Genomic DNA, 25,010 nt, shown 5'->3' on the forward strand with positions numbered 1-25,010 from the left:
GAAGATAGGAGCACACACCGGGTTCTCCTCCATGGGTTTCTTAGGCTGAGTTTCGCCCACAAACTTGTACAGGCGCCGACAGACAATGTTGCGTAGAATCTGCCTCGATTCAGCCAGCTTCGGGGAAGAGGAGTGGAGTATTTGTTCAAACACAGTGTCTATAGGGTTGGACAGAGTAGAGGACCGGTCAGACAGATCAATTAACGACAACAAAGGTAATTCATTTCATACATTTCTCGCTGGGACTTTACTGTCCCTAAAGATAAAAGTTTGCATATTGAGTTGACAGTAAAAACACAAGAAAATAGACTCAGAGGGGTAGAGAGGACTGAGCTTCATCACAAGGTGCAACGACATTCACCTGAAGCTCAATAGCGAGGCAAAGTGACCGCCTACTTCCTGCTTCAGCACTGTACCAGAGATTTTTATCCGCCATTTATTTTCCCATAGACATTTTGTAAAATGCTTATAAAAATAGTTTTACTTCGTCAAACCAAACGGTTCAGCTATATTTAGAATCGGGAGAGACCATAGAACATTTCACTCAGGCCAAAACCTAAAAAACTACATCGAAAATATTTTCTTTAAATCCGCAATTTTTTTAACGTATCCTGGTATCTTGCCTATCTCCTCCCTGTTTCTTAGTGTTCTACAAACATGAGCTAAGAGGACATACTGTAGTGGCCTCCACTGACCTGTCAGCTTGGTGTAGGCCTCCATGTCATCAATGGCGGAGGAGAGGGTGAACATCTTCCCCCCTGAACCTTCGATCTGGAAGTGTTTGTTGTCTGCTTTTATGAAGGCCTCTGTGATCCTGGATAATCAATTCCAAAAACATCTATCACACAAGATATAGTGAACCATAGAGCAAAGGCGAGAAGCTACATGAGACACAAGACCAAGCTACATCAGATGTTGCCAAAGTACTAATGTAGGCAGAGCACTCACATGGTCTCTATGATGTTGCCCACTTTGTGCTGGTAGGCTCTTCTGTGGAGACAGTTCCTGGTGTGGAACAGATCATACAGATTCCCGACTTCCTGTTGAGGGAATTCACATCTAGTTCAGTCTTCTTAACTAATAATCGGAATAGATTGCTGTTTAAATCAGAGCTGAAAGTGGGGGCCTGTTTGCATGGTGAGCACCTTGTCTCTGGTGCAGATTTCCTTCTTCCCTTCCACCTCACACACCCTGGCAAACTGGAGGAAGCGGTGATAGTCAAAGTTATTCTGGATGCCCAGGTGGTAGCAGTCCCTGAGGAGAAACCAGTGAGAGATATATGAAGAGAACTAATAATCAAAACGATATCGGATCAGGTCACACGTATGAATTCTTCATCAGTCCGTGGTCAAAAGTGAATTATCACAATTAATCAATGAGGCCCACCTGGCAAAGTAGTCCCACTTATCCACATCGATGCCATTTCTTTTGTTGGCCACGATTTCATAGAGGAAGGACTTGTCCTTTGACCGACCCTTGTACGGCCACTGTGGAGACAGCAGCACAACACGGCATTAGACCCAGTCTGGTTAAACCAATGGTGCAACTGACTGGTTGGTGATTAGGGCTGTCAAAATTGGCCAAAAATGATGTTCAATTATCCCGTTCTAAAAAAACACAATTAGGTTCGAACAGTGTGTGAAATACCCGGTGGCAATCGGAGGCTCCCCCCTACCTAGTGGTCCAGTGTTATGCTGAAATCTTACACAGATGCATACATAGCTGTATAGCTACAAGATTGCATGGATGCAAACCAAGGCAATCAACTAAGGGTTGCTTTCTCACTGGCGCCCGGGTACCGTTCCCGAGCACACTTGGTGGTCTGAGGAGCGCTTTGGCGTGCCCGGGCACGGAACACTTGCGAGTGTGAAAGCCAACTGTTCCGAACCACATAGACAACAAACGGGCGAGGATAAACTCCAGGCATAGTTGATGACGCAAGTGCACTCTGTTCCGTTTCCGAGCGCGGAAGAAATGTTGTAATGTGAAAGCTGACCAGTGGGGGAGAGGGGAGGCAATCGTTCCAGGGTGCGGAACGGAACGAAAGCAATCGTTCCCAGTGAGAAAGCAGTAAAGCACCCTAAGTTATACAGATTTTCATACACATCACCAAGGCTAATTTTGTTAACAATAAGGCCACTCACAAATAAATACAGTATACTCTGCAACAACTCCAGGCACATGCACAGATAGACCCCAGGAGGTGCTCAAGCACCTCCCCTTTTGGCCTCTGATTTGCCACCACAAGACGGTCTCTAGTAATACTTCCTTGGCATGGTAGGCTATAGCTTTTTTTTTTTATTATAGAGCTTTGAATTGCTTTGATTATTATAGATAAGTAGGCTGTACTTGCAAGCTCTTTTCTTAGTAACCTGCCCATCCCTGCTACAGATGGCAGGTTAGAGATATGCATGTATGCCTGTACAGATCCAGATTGTTATCAAGGTGTTATCATTTACTCTGGATTGTGAAGAAGAACAATGCTGTCAAGCAGGTGATTTCCGTGATGAGCAAACATTCATCCAGAGTGACAGAGAGGAGGAACTAATCATCTCTGCACAGCTCTCAAGATGCCAGGTTAGATGTGTTTTTGTTGGTATGCGTACATTGGCTATAGAGGTACAGTAGTAGAGGCAGGTTCATTATTAGTTCCTCATCTCTGGTCATCACTGAAGTCATCTGCTGCAGTGTTGGAATGAAAAGCCATGGCACATTGTTGTCCCATCCCTGCCATAACACCATAACATCTTGTTACTTACCGACATACTCTGCATACCAACAGAGGCTCCTCTGACCTGCCATCAGGGCAGAACTGGGCACAGTACATTGTTTGCTGTTTTTAATACTTTAATACATGTAGTGAGTCAGTCAGATGAAGGATGATGCTTTAGTCAGGTTTACAGTATTTGATTCCCACTCCTGTTGACTCTTTTAATGAAGCGCTCTATTGAGATGAAGGTGAAAGCAAGTCAAAGCCATTGTCCCTTATTAATTTAGCTTATTAAATGGTTTAATAAATCTATACCAATCACAAAGGAGGAGATGTAGCTAAAGAGAAGCAGGTAAGAATTGAGATGTGTACTGTGTGAAAGGGGCTGGAACTCAACATCACATATGTCCCTTACCACTGTGTCAATGTTTGCCTTATGAAGGTCACCTGCTGGACTTCATACCTTACCCAACTTGTTCTCTACCACTGCATCTCTGGGTGTGTGCTATACTTTATAAAAAAAAAGCCTCTACCTAGCCAGAATTGGCATTCATGCAATGGTCCAAGAAGAACACTACGTTCTTCCACACTTCCCCTCCCTTCAACACACATCGCTACGCAGACCGCCAATAGTTTAGTTGAGTGATCGGATGTGGTTCTGTAGGTACGTGTTGTCCGGAGCCACGGGGGCCAGGGCCTCAACAGGTCTGTCTGTGGCTGCAGCTGGATTGAGGGGTCCTACAGAGCCCTCTAGCTGCCCCTCCAGGTGTCTGCACCGAGCCTTCAGCAGTGACACCTCCTGCTCCAGGGCATGACTGTATTCTGGAGGAACTGGAAGTGCTGTGCTGGTTGTAGAGGAGTTGCCAGTGGGCTGTGCTGGTGGTCCACTAGCCACCTGTATGCTGGTAGTAGGGATGGTGGAGGAGATGACAGGGCCGCTTGGAGGCTGGGCTGGGAGATGGCTGAGATCCATATCCTTCCTCATCTGGGCCACCACAGCCCTCAGGCTGCTGCTCTGCTGCTGCAGGCGACGGATCTCCTCCGATGCCAGATCACTCATGTTTGGTGTGAAACCCTGTAGTGCCTGGTCTCTCTCCACTGTAAAGGAGCGTTCACACCGAGATATTTATTTTTCGCTCTGTCGCTCAAGTCAACCCTTTGGAATCGCTCTGTCGCTCTGTTTAAATCGCTCATCAACAGGCACACGAAATGACGGACATGTGGGGGATATAACGTTACGCAATGTCATGATATTTGTCCACTACGAGCCACCGTCATTGTTTACAAGCTAAAGCCTATCAGCGTGCTCCTAATGCGAGCTCCATACCGGTAGTACAGACTTCACTTCATGTCAGCTGTCAGCCTGTCAAAGTGGTTTGTTGCCACACAATAAACCAGCGGTTTGTTCCAAGCCAGTGTGATCCTTGACTCACTCTCACGGCAGCCAATCAGCGTGAGCGGCGAGCGACTGATGCCAGCGTAATTTCGCTCGAGTTGAGATATTTCATCTCGAGCGACGAGCGTATTTTCTCCCTATCGCTCTGTCTCTGCCGCTCGGACGCCCAGCGATTTTTCTCCCAGGCGAATATACGCTCAATCGCTCGTTTGCATTGACTTTGTATGAAAACTCGACGCCAGCGAAAAACTTTAATAGGTCGGTGTGAACGCACCTTAACAGAACGCAGTAACAGTCAGGTCCTGTAGCTCTCTGTCTCGTTCCCTCAGCTCCGCCCTGGTCTGGTCTCTGGCCTGGGTCAGGCCCTGTATGAGCTGCTCACTGGCCAGGTAGTGTTCAGCCTTGGTGTCCTCACAGCGTCTCTGCCACTCCAGCTCCAACTGGACTCTCGTCCGCTCTAAAGCCTTCTCTCTGTCCAGACCTGCGCCCAGCTGCAGCTTGTATCTCTCCACCTCCTCCCTGCTCCTCTCCAGTTCACCCCTCAGTTTAGCCTCTCTCTCCTGCAAGGGCAGCATCTCCGTATCCTTGGCAACAGCCTCCTTGGAGGCCTGGCTGATGTACTTGTCCCAGCCAACTTGTGTCACCTCCAACTCTGAGCGAAGCCTCTGTGCAGTCTTGTCTCTCCGTTCCAGCGCTTCCCGCTGGTCTCTCTGTGCCCGGCGCGCCTGTGCAGCCATCACCTCCATGTCCTCCTGCAGCTTCACCACATGTCTCTCAGCGGTCTGCAGCTGCTGGGTGTGGGCCTGCCGCTGGGCCTCCAGCCGGGCCTCGCACTCCCTCAGAGCCCGGTCCAGATCCTCGTGTTGTGGTTATCCTCCTCCTTCAGTTTACAGACCTCACTGCTGGCAAGGATCACATGATTAAGGAGCTTGAGGACAAGCTGAAAAGGATGGAGACCAATCTTCCAGGCGTTGTGTTGGAGCTGGGTTTGGAGCTGTTGACAGAGCTCCTCAGAGGCCTGCAGAGCCTCCACAGCCTGGACCTGGGCCTGGGAGTGCACCTCCATCTCTTTAGACAGCAGCTTCACGTGGAGTTCATGAGACAGCACCACACCTCACATCTCATCCATTTTCAGGTTGAACTCGTGTTCCCGGAGTCTGAGATCATTGTCAAAGTCTGCCGTCATCTCCCGTCTCTGTAGGGCCAGCTCTCCTTCCACCTCTATTATCCGGCGCTGCAGATCCCGTTTCATCCTCTCATACTCCTCCCTTTTCTTCTGAATGTCAGCAGCCATAGAGCCCTGCAGCTGATCCAGCTGCAGGCTGTGCTTAGCAGCTCGGTGCTGGCCGGCCCTCAGCTCCTCCTCCCTCTCCTTGGCCTCCGGCCTCTCAGCTCCTCCAGCTTGACTACCTGGATACGCAGCTGGCTCAGCTCCTTCTGTCTGTTGCTCTCTACAGTCAGTGACATGGTGGCCACAGCATCGTATCTCTCCAGCTCTGGGTCTCTCTCCTCTAGGACCGCCAAGTTGAATTGGAAATCCTCCCTCAGCTGCTGGAAGCGTTGCCTCAGGGAGGAGCGCTCGTCCTGGGCCTCTTTGAGGGAGCTCTCCAGCTGCTGGAACCTGAGAGACTGGAGCTCCTTCCATTCCTTCTCCTTACTGGCCAGCTGAGCCTCCAGGTCCCCATCTGCCTGCATGGTCAAACTGGGATACACCTAGGAGTTTTGACCCCCTCTTCTCTTGTCTTCCATGTGACGTAAACGCTTCCCATGGAAATCATCCATTACGTTAACATGCTATTCACATTTTAGCGGAGAGCAGCAAGTATAGAGAGCAGCCACTCTGCTGCACTGTTGTGGGGAAAGCCATCGTTGTCCAAGTCGTTGAGCGGGCGTAGGGTTTTTGAGGTGAAACGGACTGAGCACGAGTTTTAAGTTCTTCACCTTAGAGTTGCACAGCGCTGCAGTGTGTTGGTCAGCCAGTCTCATGTGTTACTGTTGAGTGAGCACTGCTCTGCTGCACTAACATTAATGTTGGTCTCCGAGTGACGGCGAGTTCAGAATGTAACGTTCGTCTGGCAAAGGTCATTATTGAGTCCTTTGAAGATGAACAACAAGATGTTTTGACAAGATAGGCTGTCTGCGCCATATAGTCTCTGGACGCTGCGGCGGCACTGCCGTCACAGTTAAGTTCCACCTCTCTCGTTCCACACACGCAAAACTGTATGCTACTGCTGTAAATTATTTCATAGCATGTGTGACATAATTGCACTGTACAGCACTGGATGACATCATCACTGATGATGTCACTCACTGATGACATCACAATTGCGTGATTGATGACAAATTCTGACTTTTTCCTCCGAATTCATTACATTACGTCATTTGGCAGATGCTTTTATCCAAAGCGACTTACAATAACACATTTTTGTCAGCAATAGAGCAATCAACTATGCAACACAGTCTATGACAGCTACAACTTCTGAAGAAATAGTGGTAAAGGTTTTTTGTTGTTTTTTTAGAGAGAGAGAGAGAGAGAGAGAGAGAGAGAGAGAGAGAGAGAGAGAGAGAGAGAGAGAGAAAGATGTTAGTTCAAGAAGGGGCCAGGTGGTGCCTGAAAAGGTGTGTTTTAAGTTTTTGACGAAAGATCGGCAGTGATTCAGCCGTCCTGACCATAGGGGGGAGCTCATTCCACCATTGAGGTGCCAGGGACGAGAAGAGTCGCGATTGGGATGAACGACTTTTGAGCCCCGTAGTGAAGGGGGGCGAGGCGTCCTACACTAGTGGAGGAGCGGAGGGAACGGTGAGAGGTTTGGAACCTGACCATAGATCAATTTAGCCAAGTCACACACTTTTCTAATGCTTAAAAGTCTATACACATTTGTAGTGTGTGTTAATGACTGACCCGCGCCCCCTGGCTGAGAGAGGCGGGTCCAGCGATCTGCTCCTTGATGAAGATCAGGTCCTCAGGCAACACCAGGCCATGCTCCTTCATCACCGGCTTCAGCTTATTATCCTTCACCAGGTAGTCAAACATGGCTCGAGAAGCAGTCTCGTGCTGCAACACAACAGGCACACAGATGCATATTAAGATGAGAACGTGAACATTCACCATTTCAAATTGTCTTGACTCACTAATCAAACAGAAAGAGCTTATCTAAGAGTTTACTACAATGACAGGCATACTCACATGCCATGTGAGTATGCAAAAATCCATTGTCCAAACCCAGGTCTGACCTAGAGGTCAGAAAGGGAGGATATGTGGAAGAATTTTTGTATGACTCATGCATGAAATAAGCGAAATCGTTTCTAGGTAAAAAGTGGTCAACAACAAGGTCCCTGAGGGACGATTAGCTAGGTGGTGTGGTTTCCTTTCATTGTGTGAAATTGGGCTTTGCGTGCAAAGCTGCCTATAAATGCTCATGTGTGGTTATAATTAAACAGATTCATATCTTCACAGCGACTGAGAAGGTGTCCTATTTATTTCGACATATTCATATAGAATTATCCACGACAATAACAGTCCAGGATACAAACTTGAATGGTTCTTATCTCTCTCACGTTTGATCAATTGTATTAATGACACCATGACTAAGAGTTCTTATCACTGAACCTTATCAGGCTGGACATTGTAATAATGACTATCTTAGTTGACAACTGTTTTGCTTACTAGTCATTTGACAGGAATTGCTTAGCAGACCAGCCTTGGTTTAATTACAAAAAACACCATGCTGTTCACTTACATAGTTCTGGCTTTTTGAAAACTTCTTGTTAAACCATATTTTAAGAACACCGGAGAGGTCAGGTCAAGCTTTGTGAAACTAAAGTTTTAGCTTCCGAATTGCTAGAAAATAGCCAAAATAAACAATAAATAAATAATTGGACAATCCAACAGCATGTTTGGGCTGGATTATTACTGTGGTTGTGGATTGATAGATTATTAGGAATCTAGCATATCCTTGCTGCTAGAGATAGTTTTCTGAAGTATCTAACATTGGACATTGGTTTAAAACAGTTCCAGCTTGCATATTGACAGCAGATGTGTCTTGTCGTTCAGTTGGTCATTCAGCCCTTTCAATCAGAGCCTCACAGTGCTGGAACTGTGTGCCAGCACTTATCAAAGAACTTAATACAGTTAAATACTGTTTGTGATTGAACCAGTCCAGTTTGACAGTGCTGTGTTTGTCAGTGATGTCATACATAAGCATTGTGACATTACTTTACTCCCTGGCGAAAGTCGTTCCACTACTCGTTACATTACTTTTGCGTTACTAACATCGCTTGAGTGAAGTAATGTGCGTATTTCCACCCCTCAAAAGTTGTAGACAGCGCTGCCATCCCCCCCTCCCCCTACAGCCCCCCCAAACTGACTCGAACTCCTATGAAAGTTGGTGCTACAATGGATCAGCCAGAGGGATGACTGCCTCCGATTGACATGAAACATCCTATCGTCACTCCTCATGCCTAAATCTAACCAATCATCACTCCTCCCCGTCCCTCTAGTCCATCCATTCTAGCAATTAACGGCTTTTAACAGTCAGCTGTGGTGTTGCGCAATCGTGCATTAAAAAGCACTGGAAACATTGGATGTTTTTTTCCAGAATCCTGCAGATTCAATCCCGATCCTGCTGATGATTGAAGGATTTATGTAATGCAAGTAATGACAGTGTTTGATTTAGTAACTAATGTGATTACTGGATTTAGGAACCATAACGCCTTACACTACTCGTTACAGACAACTGTAATGTGATTACAGTAATGTGTTACCCCTCAACACTGACCAATATATGACATGGGACTATAGAAACAAAATTAAAAAATATATATATAAGGGGGATAGTTTCTCACCTTCCATTTCGATCTTGGACGCGCTCTGGGGATGAACATGCGATCGAACATATGGGAAAAAGGCCCATGTCCTGGATAAAGAGGGATATGGAGATGTTACTGATTTGTTTGCGTGTGCATTAAACTATTCATGTTTATATCTTACCAAGTCTTGTACCAAATAGAAGCTACTGAAGCTACAGTTTCAGTTTTATTCTGACTCCCAACCACACCCAGTTATTAATGATCAGTTACAGTACATGAGATGAGTCATGGCATGGCAGCCACGGCTGTGTGTGTGTGTGTGTGTGTGTGTGTGTGTGTGTGTGTGTGTGTGTGTTTCTTAACTCACCCAGGTCATGGCAGAGACCAGCGATCTGCACACAAAGGATGTCCCTGCGCGAGATGAGGAGTTCTGGCTGCCTGTCATTCAGTGCTTGTACAAGCCATCCTGCTAGGTGTCCCACCCTGCAGCAGGGCATCAACAACAGAACAACCCCTTTCACAACCACTGTGTGACCATCCTGCTGCTACCCACCTGGAACTAACACATCATGAGCTTTTGATGCATCAGAGTTGACAATTTAGTCTGCTATCAGGCTAAAAACTTTATATTTTGCATTGATGACTGTTGACTGTTCTTTACATGTTTTCAAATAGGTTTTATTGTTCTTATTGTGTGTGTTTTACTGCACCCTGTCTGCAAACCAAACTTCCCCAATAGTAAACATTTTGAATCCACACACACACACACATCTGAAAACACACACAGACATACCCAATGGAGTGTTCAAAGCGGTTGTGAGATGCACCAGGGAAGACATAGTAGGTTCCTCCCAGCTGCTTGATGTTTCGTAGTCTTTGGAACTGGGGTGTGTCTATGATTCGGATGAGAAGTGGGTGTATCTCCACATGCCCATGGATGGGATCATTAAACACCTGGTAGAAAACAGCACACCAAACAGCTAGGATTAGAAAAATATACACACGTATTGTATTATTTATCAGCTAAGAGACTGCTAGTTAAAAACAAATCTGTGCCTGTCTTTCGGGAGGCAGGGAGGCCGTCTTTACCTCTTGTAGTGTGACATATTCAAAGACCAGCGTCTTGGCATCTGGGATGCCTCACAACACCCAAATGAAAAGTCTATCATGCCAGTCTCTTTTTGGTATTGTCACAGTTGGTTAATATGATGGTTGCTGGTTATCCCTGTTATGTGATTTATGGCATCGCGTGAGGCTGTCATAGGAAAGTGGGAGTTGACTTGAAGGGGTGTCTCTCGGCCACTCCAACCAAGGAAGACAACCTCCCTTTCACAAACTTTCCATCTGGCAGCCTTGTGGTTATTTCCTTCTGCCGTGGTATGTTGCGGGTCCAGGTCATCTAGACACAAGCCTATCTCTTTTTAGAACCGAACCCGTGACAGTATCGTCTCGCATAGTTTGTCTTCTTGGCCAGGAACCAACTCATTCGTTGCACAACCACTGCAATACCCTAACATTTAAATTGAGGTCATTCCTCGTAGTGGTTTTATTTTGGTGTGTGGAGTGGACTCCTGATTCAACATCGTCCTTCGCAACCTGGGAAATCCACACGATAGTCCCTACCAACTCCAAGGGTGTTGTTTTAGAGCTCACTGTTCAATATCACTGGAAGGGGCAAGCAAAGATGAGGGTGAAGTGCGACTATTTAAGAGTGTTACCAGTTAGCCGCTGAGAGGGTACATAGGGATCTGTCCGACACGCTGAAACGGGAGACATGAGTCCGTAGCTGCATTTTGAGGGTATTTATTTGAACCCACATGAAACACTACATGCTCTGCTGCAAGATGTAGTAGCTAATTGTTGCATAAGCTTAACAAGATATAACATTTAGCATTGCATTGTGTTGCGGTCAACAGAAATTATCAGCTCCTACAGTACTTCCCCACTCTCTGACAAACAAAACTGAATGAGAAGCAGGTGTAGGTGATCTTAATTACTGCTCTTCTACCTCTCTTCCCCCTTTTTCCAGCCTGCTGACTTAACTTGACTGTAAAGTGAGAGTAGACAAGGACAAAAACAATAACAGCAAGCAAAAAAGAAAGCATAATGGACAGTACGTGGCTGTGATGGTCCTTTACTGACCCTGGTATGTCTTGACCTCCCCTTGCTGTTTATCCTACACACCTTTCTTCTTTTAAATAGTCAGTCTCTGTTATTACCACATCCTTCTACATGAGTTATTTTGAAGAACATTGTATACCTTGTTTGGCCCCGCTGCTCTCTGCCAGAGCTTCCTGAGACTGTATAGGAGTTGCAGACGGACACCACGGGGCCTAGGGAGAGAGAGAAAAGCAGTGTAAGAGAAAGTGGACTGTGAAACATCAAAGGGGGCTGTGGGTTTTGCTTGACTGCCTGCCATTCTGGTCAACCATTTTTTGCTCTGGACACAGGAGGAAACACAATGTTGTTGGCATTTCATAGTTCTCCTGTATCTCAGGGAATAGAGCAACACAACACTGTTAGGGTTAGGCGTTTGGTACTCGTGGTATTGCAGAGCACTTTGGATAAAAGCGTCCCCCAAATGGCACGTTAAATTATGTTTATTGATTGTGCGTAGCTAGATTTAGCTAGACACCCTCTCTGTAAAGTCCTCTGAGACATGCTTGTGAATTAGGGCTATACAAATCAACTTGGCGTGACGCGTGTAACTTAACGTAGACACTACAGTCCCTCCAGGAAATTGCGATTTTGCGATCGCAATAATTAATGCAAATTCAACCAAACTCCGCGATATTTGCGGGGCTTGCAATTTTTCAAAATTCCCGCGATTTTGCCACAAAAAGTTAGTAAAATGCCGCATCTATTCTTTACCTGGGTTTGAGATATGTGCGCGCTGTCATCTTGCCTGGTTGCTGTGGGAACGAGGGACAACAATAGGAAGTGACGAGAGTATGTAACGTAACACGCCATCGCATTGAGATGAGGAGGGCAAACCCCTCACATTTGCCAACAAAAATAACTGCAAAACAATTATCAAATGTTTTGCATGAAAGTGGAGGCAAACTATTTTGCACTCCCTGCGGTAACTGTCTGCCTTTCCGAAGCCCTGCCACTCCGAACGTTAACTTCCATTATTCGGACTGGCGGTCGTTCACCTTTTTTTCATAGGCCCCACCATTACGAAAATTCCTGCCTTCATTATTCGAAATGTCGGCCCTTCCTCGTTTTTCTAAAGGAGCCGCCATTCAGAAGTGCCGACCTTAGGATTAGGCGTGGGGGTGGGAGAGGTTAGGTTTTGGGTTAGGGTCTGGGGGAGGTTAGGTTCAGGCATGGGAGGAGGTTAGGTTTGGCGTGGGGCTGGGAGAGTAAATAAATAAGTTATGTTTATACAGCAGCTTTCACAGACAGTCAAATCAAGTTCGGAGTGGCGGACCTTATGGAAATCGGAGTGGTGGGATTTCTGAGTGGCAATATTTCTGAGTGCCGATATTTCGGAGTGGCAGAACGTCGGAGTGGCAGCACGTCGGAGTGGCAGCATGTAACCACTCCCTGCAACACTGTCGTGGAGGAACACAAACGGAAATCGTCACTGGACAGCCACTTTGCTAGCGCGAAGCATTTGAGACCCACACACACACACACACACACACACACACACACACACACACACACACACACACACACACAGGTGGCATATTTAGCTTAGGGTCTAGTTGTTTGAATATTTAACAAGGAACAAGGAACAAGGAAGGGATGAGGAGGACAGGGAAGTCATGCCGGTCTATAAACAAATCATAACGGAACTGAAAAGACAAAGAACACTGGACATCAGAACAAAGAGACCCACACCCTGGCACCTGCTCACCTTCTAACAGACTTCTTATTTTTGAGAACTATTCCTTTCTACTGTTTATAAAAAAATAAATAAAAAAAATGTATTTACTGTAAATGTTTGTAACCCCTTATTGAATAATTGAATAAAGTATATTTAAAAAGGAAGGCATGCCGGCTCGCCCCCCCCTTGCTTCGCGGGCTCAAGGGCCGCTCTCAAGCTCGCCTTTTTACCTGTCTCGCCCCCAAATGGTGGAACGAGCTCCCCCCCATGGTCAGGACATCAGAATCTCTCCCCATCTTCCACAATCGGCTAAAAACTCATCTCTTTTCTCTTCATTTTACCCCCCCCTAACCTTACTTCTTCATCTCCCTTATATGCTGCCCACGGACTGTCAACTGTTTTTGGTTCTTTATTTTATTTATCTTTTTCATTATCTCTGCTTTCCACTATGTATGTTACATGATCTATGCTTGTTTTTTATCCCTCTGTACGTCGCTTTGGAGAAAGGCGTCTGCCAAATGGAGTTAGCTTGATAACTGAGGTTCAGGAACACAAGATCACACCATGTCCGCATCATATCTCACCACCTACTCTAATCCATCACCCATTCACCTGCGCTCCTCTAATCCAATCACCGAGCCACACCGGCTTTCTATCAGCTCAATCACCTGTAGCCTATATACACTCACTGTCATACCACTTCTCTCCCGTTTGTCATGTCTTCACGACCCCCCCTCCACACCCCTTAGTTCACATCTCGCTACGGGCAGCACGAGCAGAGTTTGCATGGTTCTCCCCGTGCTGCGCGGGTTTTCCCCGGGCACTCAGGTTTCCTCCCGCAGACTGTTAAAGATATGTTTTGCACATGCCTAATCTTGCCTCTCTGTCCTCTGAACACAGGAACCAGGGGGGGTAGGTGGAGATCGTACGTTATCCTGGGACACCGAGCCCAGCGGGCTCCCACCCAGGATGCGGTCTTCATCCCGGGCGCAGGACCTAGCAGGCTACGCCCGGGCGCAGGACCTAGCAGGCTACGCCCAGAGACGTAACCCCCACTCAGAGTCTCAACCCCTGGGTTCCTGGTTTCTGACACGGCCGTGCCGCGTACTAGATGAGTCTCCAAGCAATCCTGGTTCCGGACACGGCCGTGCCGTGTCCTAGAAGAGTCTCCAAGCAATCGCACCACACTCACTTCAATCAATAAACATATATTCATTCTAACCATGGTGTGATCTGTGTTAGTGAAATGAAATAAAGTAAAGTAAAGAGGAAATAAGGATAAGAGGAAATAAAAGCACTAAGCAAAAGGTATGAGAAAAGGCAAAGTGATAATAGCATTATTGAGGATGAGGAAGAAAGGAGAAGAGAAATGATGAAGGGAGGAAAAGAAAAAATGTAATTAAAAATTAAAAAATAAAATCAAATTTTTTTCCTCATGCCGCAATTTTTGCCAGTTCCCGCAATTTTACCGCAGAAAATCACATAAAATGTTGCAAATTGCATTGCAAATTTTGAGAAAAGCCGCCGCAAAATCAAGCATCTACAGCTTGCAACTGTGTACGTTTTGACAACAGCTGTAACAAGAACATGAACTAGCTAACAAGCTATTAGTTAGCAAGTCACACAAATAAACATGGACGGGTGGACGTTAACCGAGCTAGCAACTGTCCAAAAGGAGAAGAGACTGGACTAGTCAGGCTAACGTTAGCTGTAAGAAGAAAATACATTTAAACAGATCGAACTGTATAAACCAAAACCATAATAAGACAGACTTCTAAATGTGTCTGCCCATTCCTCGAGTCCTTGTTGTCGCTGCAGGTATTGGCACGTTTCCTCCACTCCCCATCTCATGAAGTCCTCTTCGTGCTCTCGGACCACAGACACTCTCTTCTCTGGGGTTTTGAAAGTGTCAGCAGTGGATGGATCTTGCTCTAACGGGCGCTTTCGGTTCGCCATGTTGAGCAGACAAAAAGCAGTAGATAGAGTGGAGGCCCACAAATGAAATGTCACGGGAGCAGTTTCAGCTGATCAGTTCAGACATGCACACAAGACAAGACACCCAGGCAGTGAAAAATGCCGGGTTTTTGTTTCTCTCCCTCTCACTCTGTTGTCTGTAGTCATTAGTCAAGAGCCCCAGAATCACAATAGAACTTCCGGTTACAGCCTTCAGAATACAATTCTTTGGTTTAACACTAGTTCTTTTTAAAGTAATAACATCATTCATACAGAAGTGGGAACAACACTTAATGAGGATAATATCGGGTCTGTTTTCCCCCTCAAAGCACACCTGATTGTTCTAGTTGTCAGACTAAACCTCCACCACCGATATGCCCTGACAACTAGAGCGGTTTATTTTCCAAAGGAAACCACATAACTTCCTTCAAACTATCTCCAACTTCATGCAGCTTTTTTCTGACTTTGGGTTTGGTTGACAGCTAAAGGGCGGAGCTATGGCTCTGGGCGGAGCCAAATATATTCAGAGCAAATGAGATACCTTCATTCGCCCAGGATCGTCTCTCTCTTTCTTCTTGGGCAATTCAGGGCATAGGAGTTGAATTCATGTAGCCTAATCTCTCACTGACCCTTTTAACCTATTGACGTTTCACTGTCACTATCACTTACTTTTCACCCATGTGTGAGAGGAGAGGAGGAAAACCCCATGACAGTTTTTTGATAGGCCTGTTTGTTTTTTTACTTTAAATAATATCATCATCAGTATATAAATGGGAGCTAGCAGGGCTCTGTTTGTTTCTCTGTCTGTCCCATGTCCCACTGTGATGTCATAAATGACATCATCAGTGATGTCATAAATCCCACTGTGACATCATCAGTGATGTCATAAACCACTGTGACATCATCAGTGATGTAATAAACCACAGATGACCACGGGAGAGACTGAGGGAGAGAGAAGAGAGAGAGGGGCAGAGAGACTGAGGGAGAGAGAGGAGAGAGAGGAGAGGGAGAGAGGGGGGAGAGACTGAGGGAGAGAGAGGGGGAGAGAGACTGAGGGAGACGTGCGCCAATAGGGCAGGCCAGGCCACACAGCAGCCGAGCTGCGGGCAAGGCAACGCAGCGGCCGAGCTGCGAATGCGAGCTGCAGGGCCAGCTTGGCGAGCTGCAGGACGGGTGAGGCCGCGCAACGGGCAAGGTAGCAAGCCCACGTAGCGGGCAAGCCTAGGGATCGAGCGCGTATGCGCGCTCGATCTGTCAATCCCAAAAGCTGGATTGACAGTCATGGCTGCGTTTCTTGATTAGAACTGGGAGGCGGACTATTTCTCTGGCCTTTTGACAGCAGAAACGGTTGCTGAGCTTTGTGGGTCCAGATCACTGGCATAATTCTCTTTTACAGGGAACCAGTTAGAACAAATAGCCACAAGATGGCACTGTTGTTCAATACTCTGTTTGTTTTGAGCGTTAGCAATGGGCCATGATGACCCATGGGCAACATGTTGGACTGCTTAGGTGATAAAGGGATTAAAAATTCAGGTTTTGCAAAGGAATATAAAGCAATGCTCAATATTAAATCCAGCTCACTGCCACCACTTTTCATACAAAGGCCTTTGTTTTTGAAAGTATTGCCATATTTTTCAGGCGCAAGCACGGCCAATGTCAGGGAACCAAACAGAGAGCTAGCTTAGTGACAGTTTTGTCAACAGCACGCATCAAATTAAGATGTATTCTATTAACTCTTGGCTAAATATAATTTTAATGACATGGGGAACACAATGTAAAATCTCCATTAAATACATGTTCTATTAAATGGCAAGACATTAGTCTCTTTATACAATTTTACTGTCTACAAGACCATTCATCAGCATTTTACAAGATTCTTCCAGCCCTCTATTATTAAATCCTGTTAAAAGTAAGCTATTGGCAAGGTGGTGCAGTGGTAAGCACTATCGCCTCACAGCTCGAAGGTCGTGGGTTCGATTCCCACCTGGGGACGAAAGTAAGCTATTATTTGCCAGATTTGAGTAAGAATTTATAACAATACATAATTTATTACATGTTAATATATTGGATGGACACATATCAATTGTGTACCATGGACACAGATGTGCCTTAGCTCCTCCTACTCCAAAAAATAACTACAAGAATGTGCTGTGATGTGGGATCTGCTGGACCTTGAACTTAGTTAAAAGACTTCACAAGTTGCTAGTCTGTTGTCCCTCAGCAGTGACCTCTAGTTCCCACTACATGGACACTCTCTTTCACCGTGGAGCTCAAACAACCACGTGTGTTAAAACAAAGGCTTGGCTTTAACAGTCAGGGATCATTGGACAGTAACCTGAACCTAAATCATCTCAACACTGTGGGCCTCCTGTCAATCAAATATTAGCCAGGCACTTTCCATGTTCCCCCAAAGCAGCATGGACTGCATCATGGCCGAGAAGATGCTGAACTATTCCAAGTATCTGCAATAATTAGGCTACTAACTCAAACCAGGGGAAAAGGTTTAGAGCTAAATCCCACATGCCAATAGGCTTTTCTTTAACTGTTCCCTCACGTGTGGACAAAACAACAAGCGTACTTTAGAGTATAAGCAAAATAAGCCCCCAGGCCTCTCAGATCTTAGGCTGCTCATGGCTCAGGCAGTTGGGGAACAGAACAGAATCATTAGGACAGTGAAATCTTTTGTATGGGAAGTGTGCAGCCTATCTGCTCATTCACTGGTGCTCTTACTATTATAGGGCATTCCCCAAATGTTTGAGTATTTATAATATAATATCATTAATCCCTTTTGGATTTGTTTTTCTTCCTGTTCAGTCATCCATTTCAACCTGAAACATTTAATTTAGAAGAGACTGAAATTAAACTATTCTCTATTTCACAAGTAAAAAAAAAAGGCAAAAATTAGGAAAAAAGGAAAATAATAAACCTGATTATTATACATTTTTATAGCAGAAATATGCCCCTCCCCCCCTATTCTATAATCATCTTATGCCCCCCCCCCCTATACAATAGACATTAATCCTCATAGGGAAGAGATGCATTGTAACAGATTTAGCCATAGGCTAATTTCCATCTGGAGTCCCTGGGCAGGTCGATTCAGAAGCCATTCAGAGTTAAGAAAACACAATAAACTACATAAAGTGAAAACATGCAATGTCTATAGCTGCATGCATAGGTTAGCACAAGAGATCACAAGATAAAATAATATGGACAATAAAGTAAAAGAAATATATATAAAAAAAATCCAGATACCAGACAGCAGCAGGCAACAGACATAGAATATAAAATACATACATGTCATGCATACATCTATACAGATGCCAAAAAGAAAACACCACACACACACACACACACACACACACACACACACACACACCCTCTTAATGTTTTGGTTGCACCTGTGTTTAATTATACAGTCAAAGGTTCTCAAATGGGGGTCTGCGGACCCCCAGGGTTCCTTGAGGGGGTTCCAGGGGGTCCCCTCCCCAGCCAAAAGAAGGTTAATTTATTTCCGCTATAATTCCATTCATAAGTAACACAATGACTATTTTGGTCATGGGTTTTATATATTTTGGTAATGAAACATCTAAAAGCATCCATCTTATTATCATATGGGGGACAAAATCCTATCAAATGGGGGTTCCGTGGTGTAATTTCTGTCAGTTTAGGGGTCCTTCATGTGAAAACATTTGAGAAGCACTGGTCTGGCTTTTAGACACAAAATGGCTGCCGTGGAAAAGGTCAATGGAGTGGCACAGGAATGAGTCCTAAAACCATCGCCTGGTTCCTTCATCTGGAATCAATGGGATTTTTGTATTGGGGATTTTGGTTAGATGCCTGAAAGAAGGTCTGTGGTTAACAACGTTTATGAAACTGAGACCTTTTGTGTTCAGCAAGATAATGTTCACAAATTGGGGGGCGGGGAAGAAGAAAAAGATATTTGAAGCATTTTCTGGGTATCGCAATTTTGGAGGATCGCATTTACGCTTCAAAAATCATAAAAGTGGTGTTCAACACAAAGGTCTCAGTTTCATACACTGGTGCCCAGGGCACACCAATCAAACAATCTAGAACAAACACATTCAAACACAGATGTTTGTTCAGTGTGCCATCATGGCTGTCTGTACTTGTTTGGAGATGTTTGGTCAGATTCCACATGTTCAACCCTTTGTTTGTCTGTGTTTAGCCCATGGTACACCAACCAAACATTCTCCAACATCCGTTGGCAGTTGTTGGACAATGTTTTATTGGTGTGCCATGGACTTGAAGTGCAGTAGTGGCGACTGCACTAGTGTGTGTGTATATGGTACCCTGGCTCTGCAGCTGGTCCAGGTATTTGCTGGGTGTGGGGTTGAAGCCGAGCGCCTCCTCTCTCTCCTTCTCCTGCCGCCTCTGCTGCTCCTCCTCCCTGGCTCTCCTCAGCACCTCCTCCTGCAGCTCGTCCAGCTCGCTGCGGCCCGTGCCCGCTGCCAGCCACACACACACACACACACACACACACACACACACACACACACACACACACACACACACACACACACACACACACACAATAGAGATGAGTAAGAGATATACCCACCAAAGCTCGCTCTGTCTGTCTGTCTGTCTGTCTGTCTGTCTGTCTGGACCTGAATGGTGATTAATAATCATAAACTGAGGATTGCATCTAAAAGGTGGGCAGTATATAATATACAGTAGTATATATAAGCAGTATATATAAGCAGTATATAATATACAGTAGATTTACAGAACAGAGTTTGGATTTTCAAATGACTTTTTTTTTACGCTTCACTAAGTTACGTTAGAGATGCGCGGATGAACTTTTATGACATCCTAATCCTTCTGCATGTATGCATAAACCATCCACCCGCCATCCATCCATCCCAGCAAATTATTTCCTGCTATTTATAGTTGTGTACTAATGATGAAACCATGTGACTAATTTCATATCACGATTATAGTGGCCAAAATTATCACCGTCATCAGTATTATAACGGTATTGTTAAAATGTGCTGAAAATGTTCAAAGAGTACTAATACACTCAGTGAAATCATTTCACCAAGGCTGCGCGTTTGCATCTGGGAGACAGTTGCCAACTTAGGTTGATGATGGACAGTATTTATCATGTTTTTCAAAGCGCTGTAATCACGGTACCACAGTTTTAATGATAATGAACAAGCTTGGAAATGGCATTCGTGAGGTCACAGTGACCTTGACCTTTGACCACCAAAATGTAATCAGTTCATCCTTGAGTCCAAGTGGACGTTTGAGCCAAATTCTAAGAAAACTCCGTCAAGGCGTTCCTGAGATATCGCATTAATGAGCTAGAAAATGGTGTTCATGAGGTCACAGTGACCTTGAAGTGTTACCTTCAACGCCCAAAATCAAATCCTTGAGTCCAAGTCGACGTTTGAGGCAAATTGGAAGACACACACACACACACACACACACACACACACACACACACACACAAACACTCAATAGACACTACATACGCCTATACACACACACACTCGCTGTGCCGTACCCAAATTCCCCCTGCACTCGTGCAGCAGAGCTCCACTGCTCCTCGCCCGCACGCTCCTCCAGGCCGGCCCCGAGGAAGAGGAGGAGGAAGGCTTCTTCATCACACACTCCCTGCAGAGAGAGAGAGAAGAGGGCAATATCATCTTTACATAACTGACGGACAGAGCTGCCTGTGCTTTTTAGAGGCAGTGGCAACAAAACTATATTTCAACTATAGTTTTTATTGTTTCCTTTGCAGATATTCAAACGTCAGTCCAGTTCAATTTACAATTTGGTATACACTCACAAAGAAACAACAAAACAAAAAACACAGTCCGTAAAATAGTATACAAATAAAAATAAACAACATGTGCAAACCAGATATAAGTTGTAATGTTGCATTATCGTTCTATATTACAACAGCATCCAACTATAGACAAACATTCTGTTAGACAAACAAAAAACACAACAGCCTGCATACTTGATCTGAACTGAAAGGAAACCATTTTCTCCCAAACCAAGAACTCAACCCCCTCCCGCCAGTCAAACATGTTGCACTATAGGTTTGGGTTTAAATTATTGGTGTGTCAGATTTGTCAGATTTGACTCTTCCCTGATCTGAGATAGAAATGGGTCCCAGATTTCTGTATAGGTGTCCAGCTTCCCATTTATTTTGTAAATCAATCTTTGGTACGAGGCGGTTTCAGATAGGGGTCAGAATAAGTTGGGTTAACAAAACAATATTGACCTTTTGGTGTTTTCTGTAAGAAAACTAACATTCAGTCAGGAACACTCTCGTCATAGATTTATCCATTTCTTGCAAGTAGTAGTAGTAGTAGTACTTTATTGGCATATAGCAGTCCGTAGGCCGAATTAATTACCAATTTACAGGTTAAAAAGCAGACGTCGACACAAGTTAAAATTCAAAACAGCACATAACTAAAATAGAACTTCAGGCATAGACAAAAGCAAACTAAATCAACAGGACATGTTATGGGATAATATGTTGGTTCAGGAGTCTAGTCAGATATGGTATGGGAGAGTTCTGATGGCGGCGTGTTTTTGTGAGGGGATTGTTCAGTTTATGACAGTTCCGGGTTATACGGCCAGAGATCTGCAGACGTGTTGGGGGTAGCCAGTTGGCGAATTGGGAGGTTTGGAGGTTTTGGGCAAATGACAGACAGATCTGCTCACGTCGGGAAGCCAGGTCAGTGAGCCCTAGCTTTAACAGGGCGGTTGGGTAGTGGTCATAGTTGGGGCCGAGGATGATGCGACAGGCCCTCTTCTGTACCCGCTCCAATTGGGATGAAAGAGCTTGTGTGATGCCAGCATTCCAGATGGGGGCAGCATACTCCAGTAAAGGTCGTACATATCCAAGGTATATGGTTAGAAGGTCATCAGTGGAGACAGAAAAACGCCTGAGGCGCTTCAAGAAGAACAATTTCCTATTTGCATTTGATGTTATGGCATCCACCTGGCTGTTCCAGCGAAGGTCATTCTGAATGATGAGGCCAAGGATTTTGAGTTTAGGGACAGCTTTAAGAACAGTGTTGTTGATGGAGAGCGGTGGAGGTGAAGGTGGGTTTCTGCTGAATGTTATATGCATGACCAGACATTTCTTCTCATTGAGAAGCATGTCATTGGAGGTTGTCCATCTATGGAGATTGTCAAGTTGGCTTTGTAATTGTGATGGTTGCATGTGTTTTCTAGCTTCCAGCAGGTTCATGTCGTCTACATACTTCCATACAGGGCAGGTGGAGTCCTGGGCAGCATCGTCAATAAGCGCCAGGAAGAGTACTGCTCCCAGCAATGTCCCTTGGGCAACACCACATGAAAGATGCTCCCATTCAGATAGTGCACCCTGGTAGCGGACCCTCTGCCTTCTGTCAGAGATGAAATTACAGAGCCATAGGGCTAGTTCAGGTCTTAGTCCCATTGCAAGTATTTTACTGGTGGCTATGTTATGGTTAACTCTGTCGAAAGCCTTGCTAAAGTCTGTAGCTACGAGGGAGCAGATTGAGCTATAGCCTGGTCAGTGTTTTACAGACTATCTATGAGGCTGACAAGAGCATGTGTGGTAGACCGACCCTTAAGGCTGCCAAACTGTCTGGAATCAAATGTAATGTCCTTTAAAATCCACTGGAGGGCAATTTTTTCTGCTATCTTGGCAAACTGAGATGTCAGTGATATTGGTCTTAATTGGTCTATGTGGGCAGGGCGTGATTTGGGTATTGGGATGACCTCAGCTTCACGCCACTGTTTAGGAACCTTCCCCTCACTGAAAGAGCAGCAACAAATGGAAATAGTTATGTTTGACACTGATGGCTCTGCTCTTTACAGAAGATGCTCCCTAGATTAGCCAAGCAGCATGCTAAGCTAATCAGGTAGCACAATGCAGAATCCCCCCATGGGTAAACAAGAGTGAGCCCAAAGCAAGAATACATGTTTGACCTTTGAGCCATGCAGACTCTGAACTAGAAAGCTGGAGGCTGGGGTGATGGAGCTTTGCAGCAGAGAGCAGCAGTGATGTGTGTGGCAGCATTAGAGTAGCAAAGACCAGTGTAGAAGACAGCCATATTTAAACGGACCGCCTTGTTGTGAGAAGGGATGTGATTGGTGTGATGATTAAACACTGATCCAATCAACGGGCTGTCAGCTGATTACAGTCGGGGGGGTATAGCCTAGGACTACCATGTCCTGGATGAACCAACGCGTATCTTTATTCCTTCTTGGTGCATTAACATACCTTTCATTTGTGCGGCACATCCTCCATTTTCTTTTCTCTCTCTGGCACCTGTAGTGTTGATTTGACATCATTGGCATTTGATCACCATGAATGTCTTCATGATTGACAGTGTAACGGCCCTGTGCTCGGCTCGCTGACTGCTCTGCTCATCAGATCATGTGAGGAGGCATCACTCTGCTCACAATATAAATTTATCTATTTTTTCTACACAGTAATATACATCCATTGTTGTTTCGCCCAACAAGTCCTGCATCAGAATGTAAGGCATTATACAATCAGCAGAATGTTTGTTGTTGTTGTTGTTGCAGAACAGGTACTTACAAGAGGCTACCTAATTTAGGGCCAGAGTGACACCTCTTCACTTGATCTATGCAGCTTTGTTTTTGGCTGCAGTTTGACTCACTGTGTGTGTTAAGTTAAGTTAACACGTTCAGTGCCAGCGACGCCATATGGCGTCATTAGAAATTTACCGTACAGTGCCAGCGACGCCAAATGGCGTCATAACTCCAAATTGTTTTTTTGACGGGGGGGTGTCGATCTAAGCTTCTTACGTCGCCTCTAACAATATTGTAGCTATTGGAGGTCGATAACCTATTTTACAAACCCATTAGGTGGCGACAGCACTCTCCTGATCAGAGAAAAAGGAGCCAAACACACAGAAATAGTCACTGGGGAAAATGAGGAAATCGCATCGCATCCGTCCGTATGCATCGACGTGCCTCCATAAACGAGCACAACGCCAGCTGTGCCCCCAGCAGCAGCATCCGCTGTCACAACTGAGCACCTCCATGTACGCTGCAACAGCACATTCACATAATCAGCCTTATTATTCCGAACTGGAAGCATGCCAGCCCGTGACAAACACACGCGGAACCAAAAAGCTGAATGTCGCGCACCATTCACTGTGTGTGCGCAGCAAACTCAGCAGAGACTGAGAGCCACCAGACACATAAGACACACCCAGGAGGCGTGTGCAGTTGAGGGGGGGGGGGGGGGGAGCACGCAGAGCAGCAGAGCAGCATACACTTCACCCAGACAGACCCAGACATCAGAAAATTAGCTTCAGAGTCAGTGATGTGCTTGAAATGTTTAATTTCACAAAAGGCTCATTATCTCAGCTCGTAGAAAAAAAGGGATGTTTTTGCTTCAATCAAGCTATCTTCTCCGGCTCATAACTAAAGAACGGAAAATGGGATCAATAAACTTTTTTTTGCAGGTGATAGAAGAGAGTCTCATCGTTATTTGTGCGTGTTCAGTGTTTACATAGTAATTATTAAAAAAATTATATGACTGTTTTAAAATGCATTGCGGCCTATGTGGCACAGCAAGCAACCTTTTGCCCAAGGGCCGTGGCACTCAAAGTGTTAAGTGATCCTTTATTTATCCCCATAGGGAAATTCATCCTCTGTATTTGACCCATCCTCTACTAGGAACATTCCTAGAACTAGGAGCAGTGGGCAGCCACAGTGCAGGGCCCGGGGACTAACTCCAGTTCTTTTGCCAGTGCCTTGCTCAGGAGCACTGACAGGAGTATTAACCCTAACATACATGTCTTTTGGTGGTGGGGGAAAACCGGAACACCCGGAGAAAACCCACACAAACACAGGGAGAACATGCAAACTCCACACAGAAAGGACCTGGGACGGACCGGGGTTCGAACCCGGGACCTTCTTGCTGTGAGGCAACAGCACTAACCACTGAGCCACCGTGCCGTCCAGGGGGTGAGTGGTGGTGCTGTCTGCCTTCATGAAGCCCTGTCACGTCTATGCAGCACTTTTTTTCATACAGACATTTCAGCACCCCCTTCCCAAGTACCCCCTTTACCTGACTACAACATTTTGCTTAGAAAACTGCCAGAGAAAACTATAGCATGTGATGCAATGAATGAATGTTAAACCACCTTTTGAAGGATATGACGTTACAAAAGAAGAAATGGAGTGAAAGAGTTGTAATTAGTGCCCCCTGAGCAGGTTTATTTTAACGTTTAATTTATTTTAATTTCCCCCTTTCGCTCAAGTACCCCCTGTAGTACCTTCACGTACCCCTAGGGGTACCG

General features: G+C 45.4%; 1 pseudogene across 1 annotated transcript; it reads right to left on the reverse strand.

Annotated features, from left to right (window-relative positions):
- Nucleotides 1-3,311: 3,311 nt before the first annotated feature.
- On the reverse strand, nt 3,312-5,801 carry LOC310771202 (coiled-coil domain-containing protein 57-like; annotated as a pseudogene). The gene is made up of 3 exons: nt 5,002-5,801; nt 4,387-4,963; nt 3,312-3,808 (listed from the first exon to the last, which is right to left on the reverse strand). The product of its transcript is annotated as a coiled-coil domain-containing protein 57-like (transcript).
- Between the last annotated feature and the right edge of the window lie 19,209 nt (nt 5,802-25,010).

Source organism: Poromitra crassiceps, assembly GCF_964638095.1.
Source record: "Poromitra crassiceps genome assembly, contig: HAP1_SCAFFOLD_423, whole genome shotgun sequence".
Lineage (NCBI taxonomy): Eukaryota > Metazoa > Chordata > Actinopteri > Beryciformes > Melamphaidae > Poromitra > Poromitra crassiceps.